This window comes from Jaculus jaculus, chromosome 3 (genome assembly GCF_020740685.1).
Source record: "Jaculus jaculus isolate mJacJac1 chromosome 3, mJacJac1.mat.Y.cur, whole genome shotgun sequence".
Taxonomy (NCBI): Eukaryota; Metazoa; Chordata; class Mammalia; order Rodentia; family Dipodidae; genus Jaculus; species Jaculus jaculus.
In genome coordinates, this window is record NC_059104.1 from 110,673,145 (window position 1) to 110,683,842 (window position 10,698).

Here is a 10,698-nt window from a genome sequence, read left to right on the forward strand (position 1 = left end):
CATGCTCCTGGATAGACAGAATTAACATTGGGAAAATGGCAATCTTAACAAAAGCAATATACAGATTTAATGTAATACTAATAAAAATCCCAACACTTTTCTACAAAGAGATAGAAAAATGATCTCAAAATCCATATGGAATGGCAGAAGGCCTCAGATATCCAAGCATATCCTCCTCAAAAGAAACACCTCTAAAGCATCAGCATAACTGATCTAAAGCTATACTACAAAGCCATAGTAATAAATAAAAACAAAACAAAACAAAACATGGTACTGTCATGAAAACAGGAACATAGACCAATGGAACAGAATAGAGGACTGGGACTTTGGGTCAAGTAACTACAGCTACTTGATATTTGACAAAGGCCCTAATACTGCAGCCTGGAAAAAAAAGACAGCATATTCAACAAATGGTGTTGGACAAACTGGATATCCATATGCAGGAAAATTAAACTTCATCCACACATCTCACAGTGCACAAAAATCAAGTCCAAATGGATCAAAGACCTCCGTATAAGATTGGAAACTCGTCTGCTACTGGAGGAAAAAATAGGAAGAACTTTCCATGATATAGAAATGGGAAAAGACTTCCTGAACAAAAACCCCAGTAGCTCAGGAACTTAAACAATCACTCAACCATTAGGATCTTCTGAAGTTGAAAAGTTTTTTCACAGACACACATACAATAAGCACAGCCAATAGATTATAAGCAGAATTGGAGAAAAATTTTTCTGGCTATACAACTGACAGAGGCCTAATTTCTAGAATCTACAAAGAACTCAAAAACCTAAACAATAAAGAGTCAAACAACCAACTCATAAAATGCAGCAGGGAACTGAACAGGGAGTTCTTAGAGGAAGAAATATGAATGGCAAACACACACTTAAGAAAATGTTCAACATCCCTAATCATCGGGTAAGTGCAAATTGAAACAACTATGAGATTCCACCATACCCCAGTAAGGATAGCAAACATTAAAATGTCTAATGTCAACAAATGCTGACAGGCTGTGGAGAAATAGAAACTCTTATTCACTGATAGTGGGAATGCAAGCTGGTGCAACCATTATGGGAAGCAATATGGAGACTCCTAAAAAGGATTACTACAGAGTTACCAACAGACCCAGTTATTCCCTTACTTGGAATTTACCCTAAAAGGTCCAAGCTTCAGCTCAGACGGATTCGCTCAACCATATTTATAACTGCTCAATTCATAATAGCTAAGAGCTGGAATCAACCCAGATTTCAATCATTAGACAAATGGATAACGAAGATGTGATATATTGGTATGATGGAATTCTATGCATCAGAAAGGAAAAATGGCACAATGAAATTTGAAGTAAAATGGTAAACCTTAGAAAAGATCATTCTCAGTGAACTCACCCAATCACGGAAAGATAATTGTTGCATGGTCTCACTCATCTATGACTTATAACCTGACTCTGCCCAAGATGCTGACATACATAATAAGCATATAGAGGATCATTAGAGCCACAAGTTGGGACATTTTACACAGAGACATTGCCTTCCCTCCCCAACTACAATTCATGACCCACAATCTGCATGGGGTTGACCTAAATCCACAAGAAAGAAGGCATCTTCAGAAAAGGGACAGGGAGGAGGGAAAGGTTGGTACCAACATGTGATGTTTACATACAAAATATGCCCATATCTAATAATAAAATTTAATTAATTATTTAATTTAAAAAGCAAACACGTAAAATAAGATCTTCATTTTAAAATAAAGTTACATATAGTGAGAAGGATATGTGTTGCTTTTTCAGAGGAATCTGGAAAATTTCTTAAAACTTCAACTGTTAAAGTAAAAAGAACAGTGAACAGAGCAGGTAACATCAAAGAGACTGGAACAGGGTAGTGATGAGGAACCACAGACATTATACCGCAGTACAGTAAATCACTGAACAAGCCCTGGGGAGATGGCTCAGCAGTTAATGGTGCTTGCTTTCAAAGCCTTCTGATGTGGGTTCAACTCTCCAGCCCATGTGTTGCAGTCCGGTTCACATTGCTGGTAGAAATCACCCAATAAGAGTAGCTTCTGGGAAAAAGAGATTTATTTTGGCTTACAGGCTCAAGAGGAAACTTCACGATGGCAGGGGAAAACGATGGCATGAGCCGAGGGTGGACATCACCCCCTGGCCAACAGAAGGTGGACCACAGCAACAGGAGGGTGTGCCAAACACTGGCATGGGGAAACTGGCTATAAAGCCCATAAGCCTGCCCCCAACAATACACTCCCTCCAGGAGGTATTAATTGCCAAATCTCCATCAGCTGGGAACCTAGCATTCAGAGCACCTAAGTTTATGGGGGACACCTGAATCAAACCACCACACCATGTAAAGCTGGGAGCAAAATGTGGTGCAAAAATATAGCACTCATTTGCAGTGGCAAGAGACCTGGTAAGCCTTCCCCCCTCCACCCACCCCCTACACACAGAGATTAAATTAAAAAAAATTTTTTTTGGTTTTTTGAGGTAGGGTCTCACTCTAGCCCAGGCTGACCTGGAATTCACTATGGAGTCTCAGGGTGGCCTCGAACTCACAGCAATCCTCCTACCACTGCCTCCCAAGTGCTGGGATTAAAGGCGTGTGCCACCATGCCAGTTTTAAATAAATATTTTTCCAAATTTATCACTGAATGTCACACTGCAGTCCAGTATATCCATATTAACTTTGCAGATCTGGGATCAGATTATTCCTTTCTTAAAAGCTCACATTGGAAGTAGTAAAGAATACAAAGTAATAACTGAGAAAACAATTGAGATGTGATAGGAAATTAAGGAAATGAGGAGGATGTGGCATAGATTAAGACAGAAGAAAATCAAGCATCTTCTAGAAATCATTATCCTTCAGTAAACTGGAGGTGATGGAAGTGAAACATAAGATGTGTCAGACTATAATTCATTTGTATATGAAGTACAGATCAAAGAATAAATTTGTAGTGCAAGGAATGATCAGCTTAGGTTTGGACAAAATGAGCTTCATATTCTTTTGAAAACTTTAGAACTATCAGTAGGTAGTCAGAAATATGGGTCTGGAATCCACGTGATAATAAGGGAGTCATCAGCTTCTAGGTAGGCAGACAAGAGACATGAAGTTGGCTTGAAGAAGCAATGCTTAGTGGACTAGATGGCTAGCTGGCCTCTCATACTCGAGATGAACTGTGTTGCTCAGGAAGTCAGGAGAACAGCAACTTGAAGAGTGAACATCCCTGCAGTCCACACCAGGGAAGGCTGCATACTTGTCCCTGGCATTGCTGGGATACAGCAGGAAGAACACTGAAAGCAAATGTATTTGTTTTCAGAATTGGATGAATAACAAAATGAAAAATATTTCTATCTGAGAAAGTAGTTTTAAAGGCTGGAGAGATGGCTCAGATGATGAGTGCTCTCCACTCCAGCATGCCAGAGTTCACTTCCCCAGCACAAACATAATCAACTAGGCCTGGCCATGTGGATAGCAGAGACTAGAGAATTGTGTAGGCTCACAAAAATGGCAAGTTCTAGAACCAAGGAGATATCTCATTATATGGACGATCAGTGAAGGAGAATATCTGATATTCTCCTCTCTCTTCCAAACATGCACACACAAATACAATAACACAATTGGACACTTGTGTGTGTGCATACATGCACACATCATCCCACATGCACATATCATCCCACATGCACTACACACATGCAAAAGAAAGGAAGGATGGGAGGAAGGAGCAGTTTTTTTTTTTTTTTTAATTAGCTATTTGTGAGCAAAGAGAATGAGTATGGGAGTGCCAGGGCTTCCTGCCACTGTAAATGATCTCTAGATGCATGTGCTACTTTGTGCATCTGGCTTTACTTGGGTGCTGGGGAATTGCACCTAGGCAGACAGGCTTTGCTACCAAATGCCTTTAACTGATGAGCCATCTCTCCAGCCCAGGAATTGGTTTATAAAGGAACAAGATAGGAATTAGCTGCTTAATCAAACAGGAGAGTTCAGATCTCTCAGAGATGATGCCCTGTGTTATGGGTCACTGTTAGGAGTTTCTTATTTCTTGAGGTCCCCCTACACTTAAGTTACAATAGCCTTTGGGTGACCTGAGGTTAGCCATTGGCATCTTCCTTTGACATATACTCCACATTCGTTTAAGCAGCAGAGGGCAGGATTGTACACCCCTTGGGATTGCCTTTATGTTTTCTTCCAGGAAGAGTAAGAAACATTCCTTTTTCAAAGGGAACAAATGATTTCTAATACCTTTTTGTTGCTAAAGCATTAGCTGAAGGCCCTCCCTCCCATAATGCCAACTTCCTGAATCAGAAACATTGGAAAGGATTCTGGGGAAATCTGGAAAGAATTTTCCCAAATCCTGCCAACTCGTTGGCAGTGTCAGATAGAAAAATGAACTTTGAGGTGACTCTTTCTTTCTTTGAGGGGAAGGGCTGACTCTGTATGTGGCTCCCACAGAAGTCACAAGAACTCTAGTAAATGCTGCATTTGCCTTTTTAAATGTCTTTCATCATCTTTATTCTGTTGGGGACTAGAACAAAAATATCCCTGGCCAAAAGAACTAGGCTATCTCATTTGTAATTCTAACTTCTTTTCAGAAAATACCAGTGTCAGTCAAGATTCCTCCTGGCTACAGAGAACATAAATCCAATTCATCCTGACTTCATCAAACCTTGCTAGCGTGCATATCCAAGTCACAGACAAGTAGGACGAGGTTTGCTTTAGAGATAATTAGATGCAGATGTAGAAGTCCATCTTTCACACTTCTCTTGTATCACTAGCTGTGTTCTCTTCACTGCTAGATTTTCTCCATGATCTGACAGGATAGCTTTAAATTCTGATGCTAAGAGATGTAGGTCTTCTCTATGTCAAATAATATTGCATCATGTCAACCTATTACACATCATTTTATTCTATGAAAAAGAATGAATATGCTCCCTGTCAGTCATATCTTTACCTATCCATTGAAGCAATCACTATGTCTAGGGAGATGAGACCTACAATTTGACCAGCCTAGGTGACATCCCAACTTTATGACATAGTTGCAATACCTATTGTCACAAAAGAGGAACCCAATAAGGAAAGGTACAATACTACAAACCTCTGTATTTACCCTAAGCATTTAACTGACAAACAATAATAGAAGACAAAGCTCTTTAAGAAAAAAGAAATAATTATTAGGCTTTAAGTAGTCTCATAAATTAGAGGTCTTTATCATGTGCATGGTAAGAACCTGTACAAAAGGCATCTAGCTAGAGAAAAGAGCAGCCTCTGGATTTATCAGAAAAGCCTGGAATTTCTGTTGTTTAGTATGTGATACTGGGAATGTTACTATCGGCTTTGAATATCGGCTCAATTCTAAGATAGCACTTTTACTTAACAGGAGGCATTTTCTCAGAAAATTAACTTTAAAAAACTGTGAAGTTTCTTGAAGATGCATGTCCAAACAACTGATCCACATAGCTCTTTTCTCTGCCAAGCCCAGGCCAGATGTGAAGACTGACTGTGCTGCACAGTGTTTTCATATACTGTTATGAAGATTCCACACAGATATAATGCAACTCTTTTCTAACCTGTTCAGAAAAAATGATTAATGAATTCACACTGTCTTCTCTAAATGTTTGTGCACATGATATTGCTCAGTTATAATCCTGATTTTCGTCTCATCATGTTACTGTCATTCTCACTATAAAAAGCTGCCACTGTGTTCCCTGTAAGCAATGAGGCACAGAAAAGCAACGAGGTGAGAAATCTTTCTACAGGTAATACATGAGGTATGTTTGAATTTGAAGGATTGAATTAACTTGTGACATACCAGGGTCCAGGCCCAGAGGACAAACATGTAATAACTATGCCTGGAAAGGATGTTTAATATAATGAAATAATGTGATTCTTGGATTGTTTTCTATGAATTTAATCCCCAACTCTGACTATTGTTAACAAGCAGTATGAAAAGTATGTTTGAATTTAAAGGCCTTGATTAACTTGTGACAGCCCAACATCCAGCCCTACAGGACAAATATTTAGTAATTACACTTGGGAAAAATTGGTTACATTGTGAAGTAGTATGCCTAATGGATTATTCACTAAGGATTTAATACCTGGTTCTATTATTACTAACAAGATGCCCTTAGTACACTGCTTAGCCATTTTGAGACCACTAGCAGTCTACATCTAAAATAGATATATTACTACCTTAGTTGAAAAAAGAGCATAAAAGATGATGAATAGAATATATTAAGAACGTTTAGTCCTTAATAAAGCAGATAGATGATGCTGAGAACTGTCTTTGCAGACAGCCATGGCCCACAAAAACCTTCAAAGTAGCAAATAAACAGACTGATAGGGACATGACTTCTGGCCTTAATTTGAAGACTTAAAAAAATTATTAGGGTTGTGGTCTCTACCAAGCTACCACATGAGTTACAATATGGAAGCAAAGATAGCTGCTCAACCAGGATTAGCATCAGGCTACAGCTGAATAATAACTTAAACCTTTGGCTGAAAAAGAATATCCAAATATGTGAATAAAGTACGATATTGACCTGAGGGTAGTATCTAGATAAAGACAGCTATCAGATCAATAGATATGGAAGAAACTAAGGCAAAAAAAAAAGCGAAAAATGGAAAATAAGGAAGACTGAAAGGACAACATTCTGGTAAAGCTAGTGTGAGAAACAGACAAACCATAGCAAATGCCTGCCACACACAACAACTTTCCATTGCAACAAATGCCTGCCACTCACAACTTTCCATAGCAACAAATGCTTGTCACTCACAACCTCCCATAGCAACAAATGCTTATTGTTCACAACCTTCTATAAAAGTAGCATCAAGGACAACCACCCATGATGTTAGAAAATATGATTCTTTAGTAGAGTTATGTGAAGGCATGAACTCGCTCCAGAAGGTGTAGTTCTGGATCTACTATTTACCTGTTACCATAAGAAATCAGCCCACTGTATAAAGTTTTCTCACCAATCAATTAGATACACAATAGAATTTACTTAATTGAGTTTTGTGAGATAAATTGAATGAGTTCAGATGAATAAACTGACTTAAAATAATACTTTACTCACACTAGATACTATAAATAATTTGTGTGTATCAATATCTGACTTTGAGAAACCCACTCTTACATATTTTAGTGTTTATATAACAATAAGAAGCTTCATATAAAATTAATCCAGTGTGAATCTTCACATAAATAAATCAAAAATAGTAGAAAAAGAAAAAGAAAATAAAAGTGATTATTAACCCAATGAAAGATGCAAACAACTTGACTTAAATAGTATTATCCATATAACAAACGCAAACCAAGAAAGCTCATATTTGGCATTAAAAATGATTCAAGGGTTGGAGAGATTGTTTAGTGGTTAAGGCACTTGCTGTGAAGCCTAAGGACCCATATCACACTCTCCAAGTCCCGTGTAAGCCAGACACACATGCTGACATAAGCACTCAAGGTCACATATGTGCACAAGGTGGCACATGCATCTGAAGTTCAGTTGCAGTACCTGGAGGATCTGGCATGCCAACTCTCTCTCTCTTTCTCTCTCTCTCTCTCTTGCCTAACAAAAGGCCAGTCTGTTGTACTTGCCTCAAAAACAAAAATGACTCAAGACACATAAAATGCATTCTTGGACTAAAAAAGGAATTAAATTAGAAGGAAGCAACAAAAAGATCTTCAAAAAATCTTTGGATAAGTACTAAGTAGCACACTTCTAAAATAAACTTGTTGTGAGAAAGTGGTTAATCTTGATTGTCAATTTGACAGGAATTATAATCACCACAGACACAAACCTATGGGTGTGTCTATAAGGAGTTCCTAGATTAGAACTACCTTTAGTATAGGCAGCACCATTTCATGGTCTGAGAGCCCTGGATTCCATAAAGAGGAGTGAGCTTATTATGGACATTCATATCTCTCTCTGTTTCCTGACTGTAGAATGTGACCAGCTAGCTGTTTTATGTGTCTGCTGCCATTCCCCCTCCCCTCCATCATGGCCCACATTCTCTCAGACTATAAGCTGAAATCGATTCTTCTTTCCTTAAATTGTCATAGCAACAAGGAATTTAACTAATATACTGAATTAATTAAAGAAAACACAGTATATATGTGAGGAATGAAACAAAATATAGTATAGCTGATTTGTTAGATTATGGTACAGTAGGAACTGGAGCGAAATTCTGCATACCAAATGCCTCTTTAACAAAGAAGAAAGGTCTCAAAGCACCTTATAAAATTAAGACAGGAAGAGTAAATGAAACTCAAAGTAAGTCAAAAGGGAAAGAACATGGGCTACAGAGATTTCTTAGTTGTTAAGGTGCTTGCCTGCATAGCCTAGGGACCTAAGTTTGACTCACCAGAGCTCACATAAGCCAGATGGCCCATATATTTTCAATTCTTTTGCAGTGAGTAAAGGCCTTGGCATGTCCATCCCCTACTCTGTCTCTAATAAATAAATAAAACATAAATAAATAAAATATTAAAATAGAAAAAACAAAGATCAGAATTGAAAACAAAGAAATAAAGCAATAGAGAAAATTAAAGATCCTCAAAAATCAATAAAATTAATAAGCACAGCAGAAATATAAGGAAAAGCAAAAGACACATTGCCAATATCAGTAAGAAAAGATGCTATGAGACAATGTGGTTATAGATCTTAAAATAATTTAGGGAATTTAGATGAGTGGTAGAGTATTTACCTAGCAAATATAAGGCCCAGGTTTTGCTACCTAGCACTGGGGAAGAAAAGAATTTAAAGGTAGATCTGAGGAGATGGCTCAGTGGCCAAATACTTATTTTATAAGGATGAGTACCTAAATCCAGATCACCACAACCTATACAAAAAAGCCAAGAACTGAGGTGGATATCTATAATCCCAGCATGCCTCCAGTAAATTGGAAGGCAAAGGCAGGTGAATTTCCTAAAGGCTCATGGATCCTTGTCCTGGTGAAGAGCAGTAAACAACAAAATAACAATAATAAAAAAGTATCCAACTCTTGCCCAGCATGGTGGCGCATACCTTGAATCCCAGCACTCAGGAGGCAAAGGTAGGAGGATCACTGTGAGTTTAAGGATAGCCTGAGACTCATTCCAGGTCAGCCCTCTAGAAGTAGAGCAAGCCCCTACCTCAAAAAAAAAAAAAAAAAAAAAAAAATCTAACTCTAAGGAAACTAGCAATAGAAGAGAATTTTAAAACAGATAAAAGGCATTCAGGAAAAATTTCTAGCTAACATTACATTCAGTTGTGAAAAGCTTGTTTCCCTTCTAAGAACAGGAGCAAAAGGATATGTGGCCCCCTCTAGCATCATTCAATTTTCATCCCCAATCTTAGTGAGTGTAATAAGACAAGAAAAGCAAAGACATTCCCTTGTGAAGGAAGAATTATATTGTCATAGCTGTGCATGTTATTCTTTCGATATAAAATTCTTTTGAACTTGGTAAAAAAGATATTAGATCCATATTTAAACCCATAGTTTAGCAAGGTTCTGGGTTCCAGACTACTACAAAAAGTTTTCTTTATGTTGTAATAAACTATTATAAATTTTAATGCAAAGTCAAAACTTTTATTGAATTAAGTGAATTAAGTACTTAGGGAATAATCTAGCAAATAATATAGAGGTGTTGAGTGATAAAAAGTACAAAGTAGTACTGGAAGAAAATCTAACCAAATGGTAACAAAGTAATATATATGCTTTCTGTTATTAAAATTATATTCTTCCCAAATTAGATACAAAAATGTCATCTCAATTAAATGTTCCCGTAATATTTATAAAAATTGTTATTCTAATAGTACAATTTGTTTTAAAATTAAAAAGATCTGAATAGTTAAAACAATTTTCAAAAAAAAAAGCAATGTTGGAGGACTTACACTAATTGTTTAAAGATCTATTTAATACCCAGTTGTCAATACAGATACTGAGATTTTGCTGTTCATGACATTCCTGGGAATAGTGCAGAGTCTACTTACATATGGATAGCTGATCTTAAATATAAGGCCACTGTAATTTATTACATGTACTGTGTTTCAAGTGTAGTCAAAGCAACAAGGTATCCATACTACAACCAATAGACATCCATGTCTACCTCATCACCAAAGAAAATATTTTTAAAATACATTATTGGTCTAAAAACAAAAGCCATACACAAAATTCATAGGAGAAAACAGAAAGAAAAGGCAGGTAAACATTTCATATAATATCAAAAGCATAAAAGATAAAACTAATATATTGGACATTATCAAATTAAAGCTATATGATCCTTGTGTCAGTATGAACAAAATGGAATGTTAAGCAGCAAACTTGAAGAAAATATTAGAAATCAAAAAGAAAAAGATAAGTGGTGCTGAATATGTATGCCTAGGGCTGTCCTCTGCTCTCTACACATATGTGTACAAGTGTACACAGAAGCACATACACACAGAATTGTAAGATACCACCTTTGAATCTGTGAATTAATGAAAGTTTTAAAATATAGAAAATCCACGAGTTAAAAGGGATTTAGAAAAAAGCAAAACTCCCATATATTGATGAGGAATGAAGGAATTTGCCTATAAAATTACTGATACCTGTAAGTTCAAAATAATTTTATTCATATTCAGGACAAAAGACTTCATTAACAAATAAATAATCAAGTTTGGTATATTCATACAATGCAAGATGATTCGACAAAGAAAAATAGTAAAAATCTGTT